General features: G+C 27.2%; 1 long non-coding RNA gene across 1 annotated transcript in view; it reads right to left on the reverse strand.

Moving 5' to 3' along the window:
* Nucleotides 1-15,454, reverse strand: part of LOC136090750 (uncharacterized) — a 40,420-nt gene that overhangs the window by 8,042 nt on the left and 16,924 nt on the right. Inside the window, exon 2 of the long non-coding RNA XR_010643691.1 lies at nucleotides 8,059-8,190. This is a non-coding gene — a long non-coding RNA (uncharacterized LOC136090750). The remainder of the gene's footprint in view (nucleotides 1-8,058; nucleotides 8,191-15,454) is intronic.

A 15,454-nucleotide genomic window follows, 5' to 3' on the forward strand; every position in this document is an offset into this window, starting at 1 on the left:
ACATATATATATATATATATATATATATATAATGGGAAAAGGAATGCCAAGCAAAAAATACAATAATTGAATTTTTGAAATTTGAAAAAAGATTTGTTTCTTTTAAATAAATATATAAATGATAAAAAAGCACTGGAGGACTTACACTATTTTTATCAGTAGTGCTATGTTTAATGCTTTATCAATTTTTTTTTATATAACTGTAGAAAGTTAGATAATTGAAAAATTAATTTGCTATTTTGTAACTATGAGTTACTATTGTAACATTTTTTTAAAAAGGAAGTCTCAATTAAATGTGTCATTTTTTTGTTTATGTAAATGACTTTCAAATGACAACAAATATGTCTTACTTTTCAATTCAAAGAAAACACGACTATTTAAATTACAATAGTTTTCATTCTTTCCACATAAAAAAGAATATTCCATATAATCTTGCTAAAAGAATAATTGTTTTTACCTCGGATTATGCTACATAAAAACTGCGTTTAACGGAACTAAAATTATGGTTAAAAGAATGTCTTTACCCAGATAATATTATAGCAAAAGCATTTCATAATGCCAAATTACAAATACCAACACCTTTAAAAAAATCCAAAGAAGTTTTTCCTCTGGTAACTACATTTTATAGCAATTTAAACTGCCAGCCTATTTTAACAGAAACTAACCTTTTACTTAGTCTATCTACTAATGCAAGGGTAAAGGAGGTTTTTTCAAATATACATCCAGTAATAGCCTACAAACAACTACCAAATTTACTTAGACAAATAACTTCTTCAAAATTTCATTCTATTTCATCTATCAAATATTCGTTGTTCAAATATCTATCAAGATATTCGTTGTAAAATTTGCCAATTATATTTACAAGAAGTTAATAAGTTTGAGACATCTAATTGAACTATTTGGAATATTAAAAGTTGCATTACTTGTAATAGCAAAAATGTTATTTATTATATAAAGTGTTTATCATTTAATGGTTTATCTACTTACACTGGAAAAACAAATAATTTAAGAAACCGTACTAATGGTCATATTTCCAGTTGCAAAACAGGAATTTCTACAGACCAATTTGACAATCATGTATTTGAATGCAAAAGATTGCACAACAAAACTATAGAACCTTTTTTCCAACTCTTTGTTTTCCTTGAATTAAAAAGTGAAAAATATTTGTTGTCATATGAAAGTCATTTACATAAACAAAAACATGACACATTTAATTGAGACTTCTATTTAAGAAAATGTTACAATAGTAACTCATAGTTACAATATAGCAAATTATTTTTTCTATTATCTAACTTTCTACACTTATATAAAAAAAATTTAATAAAGCATTAAACATAGCACTGCTGATAAAAATAGTGAAAGTCCTCCAATGTTTTTTTATCATTTATATATTAATTTAAAAGAAATAAATCTTTTTTCAAATTTCAAAAATTCAATTATTGTTTTTTTTCCTTGGCATGCCTTTTCCCATTATATTGTTTATTATCAATTTTGTAGTTATATACATATATACAAATATATATATATATATATATATATATATATATATATATATATATATATATATATAAAATACAAAAAAAAAAAATATTTTTACGGTACTTAAAGTTTCATGCCGTTTACGGCACTCATCAGTCATATATTTAAATCAAAAAAAATCAGTTTCAAAAATACAATTTAAAAACCGTTACAAAATTCAAAAAAAACAATGGAATTAGTTCTGACGTCAAACAATAATAATAGTCATAATAATAACAATACAAATTATAATACTAACAATAATGACCATTAATAAAAATAAAAATTATAATAATATGGAAAAACAACTTGTTAAGAAATGCCATCACTTCAAACTACAAATTATCTAACTTAAAAATAAAAAATAAAGTAAACTAAGAAGGTAAACGTCTTTTAAAAAATCATGAAGTTTTCAATAAAATTGACATTAACACATCTTCCAATTGTTTTATCACTTCAAAAGACCATAAAGATAATTTTGAAAACAATCCGATTGTCCGTTTATTGAATCCTGCTAAAAACGAGGTTGGTAGAATTAGTAAAGATATTCTTTCTAAAATTAATACAGACCTAAGAAATATATTACAGTTAAATCAATGGAAAAACACTCGAAATGTTATCGATTGGTTAATAAATAGATAAACACCTTTGTAAATATTTAGTTTTTGATATTATTGACTTCTACCCTTCTATCAGTAAAACATTTCTTAAAAACTCAATCAAATTTGCCAAGCAACACCTAATATTAAATAAAGAGAACATATCATTAATTTTTCATGCAAGAAAGTCTTTGCTTTTTAATAATGATCAAGTATCTACTCCAAAACGGAACAGAGCCCGCAACTTTATTTGGTTTAACCCTCCATTTAGTAAAAACGTTAGCACCAATGTGGAAAAATGTTTTTTGAAATTTATTTAAAAACATTTTCCTAATAATAATAAAATGCATAAAATCTTTAACAGGAACACAGTTAAAGTTAGCTCAGTTGTATGCCAAGTGTAAAGCCTATTATAAGTTCGCTCAAAAAATATATTTTAGGCAACAATACAAACCCTAACCAACAGGTCTATAACTGCTATAATAAAAACCTCTGTCCGTTGATCAATAAATGTTTAACAAGCAACATTGTATATCAAGCAACTGTTACAACTGACAACCTTGATTCATCTTCTAACAAAAAATCCTTCATTGAGATAAGTAAGACTCCTTTTAAATTAAGATACGCTAATCACAATAAATGAATTAACATCTCTCCATACAAAAATGATACTAAACTCTCAAAACATGTATGAAAGTTAAAAGAAGCTAATTTAGTCACTATAGTTTAGTGGAAAATTCTCAGTCAATGTAAAGCATATAATTTAACATTCAAATCTTGCAAATTATGTCTCATCGAAAAATATGAAATTCTATATTATAAAAATACTAATTTATTGAATAAAAGGAGTGCGATTGTTTCTAAGTGTAGACATAAAAACAGATTCCTTCTTTCTCAATATGACACTGACGATTATAAGAGATGTTTTTTCTTATTATTGTTGTTTTTGATATTAATATTGTCATTATTGTTGGAGTTATTATTACTATTGCCATTATTATTATTATTATTATTATTATTGTTATTATTATTGTTATTATTATTTGACGTCAGAACTCATTCCATTGCTTTTTTTGAAATTTATAACGGTTTTTTAATTGTATTTCATTAACCGATTTTTCTTGACTTAAATATATGACTGATGAGTGCCGCAAACGACATGAAACTTTAAGTACCGTAAAAAAGTTGTTTTTTTTTTATCTAACTTTTTATTTATTTATTGATCTATTTTGTGATTATTTTACTTTATATTGATCTTTCTCAAATCTAAAAAATTGATTTTTATTACATAATCAAAACAACTATTATATATATATATATATATATATATATATATATATATATATATATATATATATATATATATATATATATATATATATGTATATGTATATATAAATAAAAAAAAAAATATATATGTATATATATATATATATATATATATATATATATATATATATATATATATATATATATGTATATTTCAGTCTGCTCCATATTCTGCGAATTGTTTTGCCAAGACACTTTTAAACCAGTATAACTAATATCCAATACTACAAAAATTAAAAATAGTATTAATCTTTTTACTGCGTATAATTATTTCTATAACACAAGCCACTCAAACTAATCATAAAACGAGTTATTCTACTCCAAATATTACTTCTTTTAATCAGTCAGACCAAACACTAACAGCTTAGCCAACCATTATATTTGATGACAATCCCCCTTTTTATTTTTCCTATCTGAAAACTAATTTTTTTTTTAATTATTTTTGTAGTTATTTTAGGTGCTCCTAGAAGTACTTACGGTCTTATCACTGAGCACCGCGGGAGAGCAATTAACAGGAAGTTCACGCCTCCTTCCGTACCAATGTCGCTTATAGCTAGAGCTGGCATCGAACCTTGAACCTCTGGGTTCTATGCCAGAACTCAAACCACTGCGCAACGCCTGCTCAAAATATAAATAGTTCTACTCAAGCTCTGTTACATACACTTATACACATCCCTTTATAAAAGAAAGTAGTAACACTTAATTATCAAAAATAAATACATATTAGTCTTAAAATATTGTTTTCACACTGTTAAAACATTTGGAAATTCCTAAAAAAGGGTTTTTCAAAAACACAAATTTCACATTATGACTAGATATTGCATTACTTCATTTTAATAATTAGCTTCTTTCTGATAATATTGTTTTGGTACGAAAACCTCATACAAAAGATAAAAATACTATAAATAAATAAAAAAATACTACAGACATAGGTCACTATGAATATAATTAAGCACAAAGCATGCTACACTATACATACAGTTTGTTTAATTGACAAGAGGCTACCTGCTTACAATTTATAAAACAAATAACTCTACTCCACTTCAGATACATTTCGTAGCTTTATAGTTATGTGACATATGCACACTTAATCTTTCATTTATACAAAATACAAACTTTGCGTAAATGAAAGATTTTCAGGATTATCTAGTTGTAATAGTCTGTTACTTTAAAGATACATGTTAAAGAACTACTAGAGTTTACGTCTAGCTTATGTTATACATGTTTCAATGCTTTTTAACCAATTTTATACACGAGTCCAAACCATACTTTAGACTTCTATGAAACAAATATATCTAAAATGTGTGTTTATTACCCTAATAAGTTAGACCACACTGTAACTACTTATAAAACGAATAATTTTGCTCCGTCATTAATACTGTTTATACATTAAATTTACGTTCTACACTATAATTAATGCACAATAATTGATGACTTTAACTTTCCTCGACTATTGTTTATTGTTCTTGTTTTTTTTTACTACATTTTACTTAATCAATTTTTAGCATTTTTCTACTTTAAGATTCTTTGTTTTCAACTGGATATCTGTCCTTTTGTACTTTTATCTTACTCTGCTAAACTATTTTTAGCTTATCATGCATCTCAAAGGTCTTTACTGCTCGGTACAGACTCACTAAAAACCATAGCATTTACAAAAAAAACTCGTGTTATTTTGTCCCGGCTTTAACAATATTTTTGCTTCAAAGAAAAACAAAATAAGAGATAATAATAAAACACGGATGCATAGAACAAAGCAATTGAAACAATAAAAGAATTTACTCTAGAATACAATAGTCAAAAACAAATGAAATTTGAAGAAACAGAAAAAAATAAAGAACAAAGCTCTTTTGAAAAGGAAAGATCTAGTACTTGGTCAAACGATACCCGTCAACAAAAAAACGTGCAACCCCAAAGAAAATATATAAAATAAACAGGTAAGAAAAATATCTAGAAGAAAAAAATAAAAATTTGCAACTTCCAGCAATAACAATGGTTCAAACAGCGAAACGAAAAGATACAAGACAACCTAAAGATCGATTGTCACACAGATCATTAGTCGATGTATGGAAGATAATGATTCTCTTTATAACTCTTATATAAAGTGTGTTCATCCTACCTAAGATAACGACAGGTGTATTTATTAGCCAAGGTTTTGATTGTATAAAAGTGCGACCGAGAGGGATTTATCAACTACCAACAATCACTTCTTGTACGCATAACATGCACTTATTGAATGAATCTGTAAGAACGTTCACTGCCTACGCATACGCCTACCGAACTCATACCATAACTATGCCATTAATTACTGTCCACAAAAATAACGTTACCAGCTGAAGAATGATTTTTCAGCAATGAACACAAAAATATCACGGTACGCAGCATTACAAGAAAGTTGGCCCGGTACATAGAAAACTGTTGTGTTCGACAATTTTCATTTTGCAAGAATGCGCACAGAAACGGCAGAATATACCCATTATTCATAATATACCATTCAAATTACAAGACGAATCGTAGGGCTGCAAAAGTATATCACAAAAAGTACGGGCTGCTATTATATGCACAGATGTGTACCTAGTGAATGGCCACAATCAAATATTGTTTGGAGTTCAAGTAAGTAATATTACGAAGGTAATAACTGGTCACGGGTAAAAAACAATCAATAGTTAAACAAAGTAATGAAGTGTGAAGCGTCTAACATTCGAATTCGATTAAGAACAATGAACCGAATTGCGTCTTATCAATCTGATATGATTTAAATAAAGAAGAGGAAGGTGAAATAGAGTTCTAGGCGAAAAAGTTAGAAGTTATAGAAGATATTGAAGAAAAAATATTAGGAAGAACTGTAGTGTTACGAGTTGTATGAAGATTTGGGAGTCATAAAAGAAGTTGTGTAGAATACTAAGTATAAGGAACATTAAGTTAAATGTAAAATAGTACCTGTTATATTATTTGAACAGTTTATAGTATTACTGAATAAATTGTAATTAATTAATTGTTTAAATTTATTATCATTAACTGCTAACTTTAGACAAAGAAGAAGGGTTCAGGGAATATTTTTAAATAAACAGTAATCATTTAATACTGCGAAACAGACGTTGGTAGTTAAATAATTTGAGTTGTGTTTATGCCATTACCACGAGATCATAATAAGATCATTACTTGATAAAAAAACATTTGAAACTAATGTCATAACATTATAACAAACACTATTTTTAGGTTAAATGTAATAGTTGCATTTATTTGTAGCTAAAAATTGTCTTTATAAAGTTTTAAGTATCAACTTTCTGTTATGGCTTGTGATTTTTAGTCAAAAAGTGATTTTTAGCCACCAGGCTAAAAAAATATTTTGATAAACCAGCACCAAGTATATCTAAATTTAGAAATAAGATAAATGTTTACAAAAATTTCAAAATTAAATAAGATCATTTTAATTAAACGTTATACAATAAATAAATTAGAGAAAATAAACAAACAAACAAAAAGCAAAAAAAAAACCAGAAAGGAAAGAAAAAGAGAGAAATAAAAACTTAAAAAAAATACTGCAATTAAAGATAATGATTCATGTCAGTAATTATTTAGTTTAGTTTTTTAACTTACAGAGTTATTGAATTTAAGATTTACTTAAGTTAATTACATTGTTTTTTAGTTGATCAATTTCCAAAAAAAAAAAAAAAAAAAAAAATCAAGTTAAACCAACATATGTGCGTAATAAACACCGCTTTAATTTAATTTTAAACTAATTAAGTGAAACATTTTGTTTGGCAACAATGATTGGAAAACTTTTTTACAAAAATGGCCCGCGATTTTGAAATGATTAAAAATTCAGTTTTGAATAAGAGTTTGGTACAAGAAAGTTGTACCTGGAATATCTCTTGGGATACTTATGGTGTATTTCTTCAAATAAATTTTTCAAATTTTTCGAAGACAGTCCACGTAGTGTTTTTTACAAAAGCTGTAAAACTAATTGAATGTTAAGATTGAGAATATTTAAGGCGCCAAAGCTTTATTAAAAGAGGTTCACAAGGAACAGCTTTAACAGCTTTAAATACAATTCAAACTTCATGTTTATCTTTGCTGTACAATTTTCTTAAATTAGTGCGATTAGCACTTGCCTATATTATATTGCCGTTAGTTAAATAATTATGTATAAAAGTAAAATATTAGTTTCTTAAGGACCTAAAACTTAAAATTGGCTTTGCTTTAATTCTTTGCAGATTCAAACATTAAGAAGATTTAAATTCATCTATTTGTGATGAATATACTAAAGTAAATGAGGCAAACCAAAACAACAAAAAAGATATGACATAAAATAAAATTAATTTAAAAAAAAAATTAAAGGTTGTATGTATTGTTTAAATATAAAGTGTTTTTGTATACTTCTTTTAAATTTATAAATAGACTATATTTTTTTCATTTTTTGCTAAAACCCGAGTTCCAAAAGCGCGTTCCCGATATGTAATAAAAAAGTCAAATTTTTTTTTACTTTATTACCTGCCGAGAAACAACTGACAAACTACTCAAGGCAAAAAAAATATGCCGTTAAATAAAGATAAACATATCTAAATACAAAAATTATTGCATTTTAGCTCTAAATTTTTTTATTTAGTGTTACCTGTAATTTGGAGCATATAACCAGAAAGTTTGCGATTCTTTACTATATCACAGCAATTTAGCACGTTCAATCCAAAAGCAATAACAGAAGTCAAAGAACCAACCACCATTACTACTTTAGGAAACAAGTAACCTAAAAATATTGTCAATTTTAGAAATGAGTAAAATCTTGCTGTTAAATATATATATATATATATATATATATATATATATATATATATATATATATATATATATATATATATATATATATATATATATATATATATATATATATATAAATATATATATATATATATATATATATATATATATATATATATATATATATATATATACATATATATTCATATATATATATATATATATATATATATATATATATATATATATATATATATATATACATATATATATATATATATATATATATATATATATATTAAATAAATTTTAAATTTATTTAAAAAACATTCTTAATTAAAATTAACTTAATGAAACAGCAATTAACTATTGTCATGAAAAAAAATATCAGTCTCTTTAAAATAAAGATTAAAACAAAATATAAAAACAAAATCTCTTAAGAGTATATTTACAGGGAGGATGTAAGTGAGTTTTGTAAAACTCTAATAAAGTATCATCTTTAAAGCATTTAACACTAGGTAAAAATTTACAAAAACCATTTTGCATCAAAAAAAAATTTTTTTATAACATCATAATAAGTATAATGTGATAATAATAACATAATTATATAATAAGTATAATGTAATATCTATGTGACAACATAAAAAGTATAATTTTTTTAAGTTTTGTTCTTTTATTAAATATTATTAAATTGAATAGCTGGTAAATGTTTGTTTATAATTTTTTTTTACCCAATTATAGAACACAATAACCGTTATTTTGTTCAATTTAACAGCTAAAAAACATGTGATTTTGGATGCGTGCATTTTTTTCTACCTCTTTACCTTTATTTCTCGATTAAGGTGTGTAACTCAATGAAGTATTGATTAATAGACCAATATGCCAAGATCAAAACAAATATTTGGCAATTAAGACTTCAATTTTTCTAATATTTATAATGCTACATTGTTTTGTAGTATGTTTAACACTAGATGATACTGCTTTTAAAGCTAAATTGTAAACGAGAAAAGATCTGTAAATGCCCCTGTTCCATGAAGCGTACTCAATACTAGTTTTACATGCATTTGTACCAGACTACCGGTGAAGTGCTTATAGTAAGCAAAGTTCAAATTCTAAGAAAGATACAGGACCGAGCTTAGAGCTTGCTCTAAGCTCTGTCCTGTATCTGTATACCAACTTGTTAATTATAAAAAGTAAAACATTTAAGTTTTTCAAAAAAGACAATATTATATGATGTTTTAAAGAACTAGTTTACATGCTCTATGTGAATCTGTGAACTCCGAAGAAGTTGCTAATTAATGTAAATTTTGAAAAGGCTGATTAGGAGTACTTCAAAAAGAGTACTTTAAAAAAACTTTTAAAACAAAACCATGAATATTTATGTTAACTATTTTTCTTGTTTCAAGCTTTTTACCCTTAGTTCAAAACAAAGGTGTGGTACGTTTAGAGTTAATTCTTTTAATACCAGTAGGAATCAGGTCAGACTTTTGCTTATGTTTTAATATGCGACAATTTTTTATTATCTTTTATTTCAATATAGTACACAGGGGGCCAAGATCGACATAAAATGGACATAGAATCAAAACTCCTTTTTTTAAAGTTGTAAAATTGAACTTTTTATCACTGGCTCTAGTCATTGTGAAAATCTTTTTTAAAAGAAAAAATTTTTTTTTTGCAAATGCAGGCACCTTAAACACCCTAATAAAAAAGGGTGTATAGAGCGTTTGGTATTTTTGGCATAACTTTTAGTTGTTTGTAAAAACAGTTTTTTCAAGATTTGAAACATTATTTAAATAAATCATTTTTTACGTGTTAGGCACCTTTTTATAAACAAAAGAACATGAATTTTTTAGATGTTTTATCAGAAATCGGTCTGAAAATACTCAAAAGTTAAAATTAAATAAAGTTACAACTTTTTTTAATTTTAACTTTTAAATATTTTTAAACTTTACAAAGACTTTGTTAAACCTTTTTAACAAAAGGTTTAATACAGTCTTTGTAAAGTTCAAGTTCTTTAATACATTTCGAACTCCTTCTTCAAAAGATATTAATTGGGTTTGAACTGCACAATAAACATCGCATAGCATCTTCATCTGTGACTTTTCTTGAGTATTTTCTCTAATAGTGTTCTCTAAAATTTTTAACGTCTTTATTTTAACGTTTCTGAGCATACTCAGAAAAAAGACCTTCTGTTACTGGTTTATCTCTAACGACTTGGGAACTATGAATTCGACTTTTACGTACAATTTGAGGCATCGGAAACCATGGGTACAGAGAAACGAAGAGCTCTGCTGTTTCTTTGGTATATTTTTCACATTCATTAGCGTTAATTTGTTGTCAGTCAATAATATCAGCAGACAGCTTTTAGTTTCAAAATACTTTTTATGCATTATTTCCATCATCTGTTGTACCTGAACCGCTGCTTTTTGTTTCATCAACAAATCAACCTAAGGGACCTTTCATCTTTTGTTGAACAATAATCTTTTTTTTATAACACTTTCTTTATCATCCTCTTCTGTAACTTGCTACTTTCCTAATTCAATTCTATAACTTATGTGAAGGACGCATTCAAAGCACCGAGCCCATGCATGCAATGTGCTTAATCCGAGCTCAATGAAAACTGTAAAGTAAATTTTTGAAAAAACAACATTAAGATTGTTCATATTTAAAGGAGTCAGTTCACAAATGCTACATACTCAAAAGAATTTACTTAAAGACGAAACTATTGTAGCCACATTACCATCAATCATTGTGCATTTTAACTTATGTTTGATAACAAAGAAATTAAAGGTCCTTGGTTTCAAATTAATGTTCTTAAAGGAAATATTTTATTGTGTAATAAACTCTGCACTTTCTTTTACACAATGAAATAATATTGGACGGCAGTAAAGTGTAGAGGATGGTTTTTCATTAGTCCTTAGTGATTCGCCAGATTCTTCAATATAAAGTTTAATTGAAAAGATGAATGATAAAAATAAAGGTTTTTCATCAACATAACTAATACTAATCTTGTCTTCTCTACTTTGTTTGTATAATGTTTGACCGGTTAAACTTTCAAATCCTATGTAATCCTTGTGTAAAGGATTTCTCAAGGAGCATTTACAGAGTCATTGAGCGTTTTTAATAACCTGTATGTAGTAAGGTCAATAAGTCTCTGTAAATCAGCTGAGGCTGAATAATCAGTAGTTTGTACTCCACAACAAGGTATGCATAAATCTTTTTCTTTCCTTACTTCATTATAAGTTGGATATAATTTGTTTTGTTTAGAATCTGCTCCAATGCGAATTGTTTGGTAATAACGGGTGATGCGGAAGTTATCGGACAAAATAAAAACGTCAATAACTTATTTATAAATTTAAAAACAAACTACTATATTATTTTTTCTAAATAAAGCATTCATCTTTTAATAAAAATATATTATTTTTTATATGAAAAATTACCACCAACTGCAATTAATCTCAATTTCGCTCTGACGCCTTTCATATGCGGCTGTAAAAAGTTTAAATCAATTTCTTGTAGTTTTAGTTTAATGCGATCAATCAAAACTTGCTCTGTTGAAGCTTGCCAATCTCCCTCGTAAACCTTCTATGCCAAATGTCCCCAAAAATTTTCAATTGGTCGTGCTTGAGGCACATTTGGGAGATTGGATTCTTTATCAACGTAATAGACATATTTGTCCATCCAATTTAGAGAATCTTTAGAATAATGAGAACTTGCTAAATCTGGCCAAAATAAATAGTTGAAGTCTCCATGATACTTGTGAATAAATGGAAAAAGTCGTTTTTCTAAACATTCATTAATATAGATTGATGAAGTGATCGCTACAGCCTTGGAAGTGCGAAACAATAGCTCGGACATACCACGGTCAGATATGGCTATCCACATTAATAATTTTTTTGGAAATTTCTTTTTTCCTATAAAACGAGCACTTTCTGGTCATGTCTTTTTGTGTTTGTGTAGTATCCAGAACTTCCAGGCATGTTGTCCTCTGCAAAACAAAATTATTTTTCGTCATCGATGACTAGATGCGATTTTGTGTTATAGAATTGGTTGACTAGTTTCCTGCTTCTTTTCTTTGCCTTTATTTATTGTTCTATAGTGTATTTTGGAGTCTTTTCACGTTTTCTATATTTAATATTCATTTTTTTTAACTGTCGACCAATTGTCGATTGATTTACACCGAATTTAATACCTATTTTTCTCTGACTGACCCCTTTTCGATTGTTGACAAGTCTCGTTATTTCGGCTTTCTTTTCTCTAGTCCAGGATGTCGGATGACCAGGGTGCTTTCTATCAGAAAACAATTGAACAGTTTCAAGTCTTTTTAGGTTATCATATATTGTACTTCGAGCAAATCCTTCCTTTTCAAAATGCTTTACGATTTTTTTTTTTTTTTTTTTTGTATTAAGTTTATTTACAAAAAACATTTTTGGTCGCTTTTGAAAAGATTCTCGTTTATCTGCATTTAACCTCATTTTAAATAATTTTGTTTCAAATAATAAAGTTTATATTTTATAGAAAGTTTATGCCTACGCATAAAACCACAAAAACTAATTATTATGCTCAAATAATGAAATTAGGATTTTTCCGAAAACTTTCGCATCACCCGTTAGGTTTTACTATATCGGCAGTCCAAAATCAACGCTAATGCTTCCTCTCTCGTATACATTGTTATTGAATTAACTGCACCATTTTTCTCTAATTTTAATATTTCTCTAATTTTAATATTTTCCTCACAATCTTAAATGTAAAAATGTAAATTTGAAGAGTGAGGTGATTACAATCCACTAAGAAAATTTATTACCTTTAGCTAAGGTTTTTCAAAAACATTGGTTTTGAAAAAACAGCTGTTACTGTTTTTCAATTTCAAAAAAAACATCTGTTAACAGCTGTTTTTACTGTTTTTTAAAATTTTATAAGAAATTTAAATAATGACACAAGTTAAGGAGCAAAAAACGTCAATGTCCTTATCTTTGTCAATGTCGTTTACAAAAATAAATTTAGAAGCTTTACTTGAAGAAGACTAAATAAATAAAGCTATTAAAAAACGCAATTTTCGACTTTTATTAAAGGATGAAAAACTTTAACTATTTATTCAGCTATTCAAATACAAACTACAATTTTTTCCTCATTTTTTATAATAAAATTTTAAAAAGACAAGAGCTTTAAGTGACTCATCGGACAAACGCGATATAATTTTTGTGCAAAAATTTGTGCAAACTGAAAAAACACGCTCAACGTCAGTTGATGTTGGTTTAATACTTAAAAGTGCATTGAATAATTTTTGAAGGTTTTCTGTACGTTGTCCAGTGTTCTTATAAAGAGTGAATTCCAATTTTAACCATTTGAAATCTGATCCAATTGTTGTTGTTGCATGTTCTTTACGAAGAAGCAAGTTTAATTCGTCGTTTAGTGATAGACTAACATTTTCAGATTCGGATTGTATCGACTCATCTATTTCAGTTTTTTCATCAAATCCAAACAATCGAGAAGCAAGACGACCGGCAAAATCAATGTTGCTTTTGTTGGAGTGTTTTAAGGATCTTTTAAACTCTTTAAAAGATTCATAACATCCTTGTTCAATCTTTCATCAGTACGGATTTTTAAGTTATTGTACAATTTTTCACTGATTTTGTTGTTGATCATTGACAATTTTTTAAACATAAACTCCAAAATTATTTCAGCACTTGCTAATGTTGCATCTTCCTGGCTTAAACGTTGAACTGCAAGTTTTATCGGTTCAGTAGCATCATAAAGATAACGAAGAGCAATAAAATCAATTGAATCCAAAATCTTTGTCGCTATGAACTCAATTAAAGTCTCTCGAATTGCCATTTCAGTCTTAATAATGGAGTCCAACATGGTTGGAATTGAATTCCAGCGAGTTTTTACATCAAGATGTAGTTCAATTTCACGTCCTGTTAATGCTTTCACTTTACTCAAAAAAATGTTGTTGCGAACTGTTGAATTTTTTATGAATTTGACAAGCTTTCGAGAATTTTTAAGCAAATCGTGATAACTAATTTCAGATTGTTCAATGTCGTCATCATTTAGCAAATCAAGGCAATCATCAAAGCAATCACTTTCATCAGATTCATCGCTTTCAAAATAGTGTTTCTCAATTTCATTCTCTTTCTTATATAAAGTATCGCAGACACCCAAATGTAGAGCATGGTTTAGGCAAAACTGGCCAATTATATCCACAAGTCTAATGAATTTTTTATTCACTGCTGCTCCATCCTGAGTTGAGCCAACGATATCTTTGTTCATGTTAATTCCAAAGTCAGTTAAATGCTGTTTTGTAGCGACAACCATGTCTTTAGCAGAACAAGATCCAACAATGCGAACAAGACCAGTTTTATTAGTGACTTTATCATCGCTGCTGTGTATATTAATTCCAAAGAATCGTCTTCCTCTTATTGTTGTATATTCGTCTACGCACATACTGAATTTTGCTCCAATAGCAAGTTTTTCCTTAATTATATCAACAACTTTTGCTTTCTTCTCGTTAAAATCTTCAATAATTAATTTTATGACATCACGTTCATTAGCTGGAAGTTTGTAACCATCTCGTGATATAGATTGACGAATATAATTGTTTCAAGTTATTGCTCTAATTGAAATACCATCAGTTATTTGTAACTATCTCTTTGAGGGATTTTCGATTGAAAAATTCAAAAATTGATTTTATTCTTTTCTCTGCTGTTGGTTCTTCGTTAGATGTGCCAGCTGCTGACCTTTCAAAATCAATTCCATGTGTCTTAAAATGTGCTTTCAATGTAGTTGTAGAATTTCCAGAACAGACAATGATTTTGTTGCATCGCGAGCATTGTCCTTCGAGGGATTATGTTTTTGGATTTTTTCGTTTTGTAGCAAAATCCCATACTGACGACATTGCTGAAATATATAAGCATTGTTATTGTATTTTTAAATCAAATTAAAATGATTCAATTCGTACTGTTAAATGTGTTACTTTCAAAAACACCCAAGATTTTACTTTCTTCTCTTTGAAAAACACAAGGAAAAACATTAACTTATCACCAATACGTAATACGTTTTAAACATAAAAAAGTCGTTAAAAACAGTAAAAACAGTTCTGAAAAAACAGCTGTTTACTCATTTTTGACCAAAGAACAGCTGTTTTACTGTTACTATTAAACACTAACTTACCACCAATACGTAATATTTTTTAAACATAAAAAAGTCGTTAAAAACAGTAAAAACAGTTCTGAAAAAACAGCTGTTCTTTCATT

The sequence above is a fragment of the Hydra vulgaris genome, chromosome 14 (genome assembly GCF_038396675.1).
Source record: "Hydra vulgaris chromosome 14, alternate assembly HydraT2T_AEP".
Taxonomy (NCBI): Eukaryota; Metazoa; Cnidaria; class Hydrozoa; order Anthoathecata; family Hydridae; genus Hydra; species Hydra vulgaris.